Source organism: Adiantum capillus-veneris, chromosome 11 (genome assembly GCF_014529385.1).
Source record: "Adiantum capillus-veneris isolate H3 chromosome 11, ASM1452938v2, whole genome shotgun sequence".
Classification (NCBI taxonomy): domain Eukaryota; kingdom Viridiplantae; phylum Streptophyta; class Polypodiopsida; order Polypodiales; family Pteridaceae; genus Adiantum; species Adiantum capillus-veneris.
Genome location: NC_140941.1, coordinates 107648882 through 107650447, shown reverse-complemented (window position 1 = coordinate 107650447; position 1566 = coordinate 107648882). Strand labels below are relative to the sequence as shown.

Sequence of the window (1566 nt, the reverse complement as noted above, 5' to 3'; positions counted from 1 at the left end):
GTTCGTTAAAAGTTCATATATTCAATTTTGATCCACTGTTCAGATTTAAGGGAATTCTTCAGTAAAAGTAAGGGTACCCGCCAATTTGAAGGCAACATAATATACCAGGCATTCTTCAGGCAAAAACAAAAACAAAAACTAGATGATACCTCAGAAGTAGAAATGTCCAACCTCATCTTGAGCATGATTGATCAAAGGTTATGGGCAAGCAGGGGCAATGTCCAGGCTTTAAACAAAAATTGCTTATTACCAGTAAATTGTCTGCATGTCGCTGCTTCCCACCAACAAGAACCTCAAAACGCTTTATAAACTGAGAGAGAGAGAGAGAGAGAGAGAGAGAAAGAGAGAGATCAAAGGTGATTTGCCTTTCAAGTGGCCTGACTAGCAGGCAAAAGTCAATTTATTTCCAGCTACATTTTGCATAGACTTGTTCAGATACCGATCGGTATCTGACAATCTCGACCGGTATGTACATGTTTTATGTATATTAAAAACTGAAGTGGAAAACTTTGGTGCCTAGTTTACTTGGCAGTTCTCATCAGCTCACCACCAAAGCCAGGTCTCTGCATTAAGGCAAAAGAAAATCATGTTAGTAGGGCAAAAAATGACATGCAATAGTGGATCAAAGAAAGACACAAATACTAATAGCTGTACCTGCATCTCGAGTTCTGCACTCTCGAGGACGCAGATCGCATTGTTGAAGAAGACGAGATGCCATTCTGGTCGTGCGCTCCTGCTGGCTTTCGTACGGTGACTCACGGCCGGAGTCGGGATACATGTGGCGGCCCCGGCCACCATAAACCTGTTGTAGAGCACGGCATCGATCCTCGGAGGAGATGCGCTGCAAATTCTGGCAGCATCGCTGGCTGGGTTGACTGGTGCGTTCACGTTGCTGCCCACCGCGCTGCTCCATGAAGTCGTCACAAGCCTGGAGGCGCATACGCCACTCGCTTTCGCGACTGTCGGCAGCAGTACTGCTTACTGCCAGCAGGGCCAGCAGCGCCAAAACCACGATCATCATTTTGTAGGCCATGCTTGGCGTAGGCTAGTGCAAGCTGGAGAGTGCGGGCTGAGAGAAATGGTGGCAGGAGGTGCGGTATTTATAGAATCGACAAGGAGTAGTGAGCAATTGGCATGCATGCGTGCAGCGGGCCGCCGATTGGCCCTGCGTCGTCGAGTTTCTGCGTGGGCATAAACCTTCTAAACCGCGTCTGCACTCTCCTAAATTTAGAATCGGTGAGCACTGAGCAGAGGATGCTCACGGATTCATAACTAGTCTTGCTTGGTGCGCCTTGCTATACAGCATCTAATAGGACATATACAAATTGACATTTAGAATCTAGCACTGAAAAGAACAAGAGCATTAATAATTTGGCACCCACGGCCGTGCATATACATTTAAAGAATGCTATAACGTTTAAGAAAGTTAAGTGCATCAATTATTAGTGATACACCATATGCATTCACTACTTGTGTATTCACTACTGTAATACATCACATGCATTGGCTAGCAACCATATGCAAAGAGTTGTGTGTGTAACTAACATATATAGATGTTGATCGACA

The 1566-nt window shown here is 45.3% G+C and overlaps 1 pseudogene across 1 annotated transcript; it reads right to left on the bottom strand.

Annotated features, from left to right (window-relative positions):
• Positions 1–346: 346 nt before the first annotated feature.
• Positions 347–1095, bottom strand: LOC147447800 (uncharacterized; annotated as a pseudogene). Its single transcript, XR_015189640.1, has 2 exons — positions 655–1095; positions 347–563 (listed from the first exon to the last, which is right to left on the bottom strand). The product of XR_015189640.1 is annotated as an uncharacterized LOC147447800 (transcript).
• Between the last annotated feature and the right edge of the window lie 471 nt (positions 1096–1566).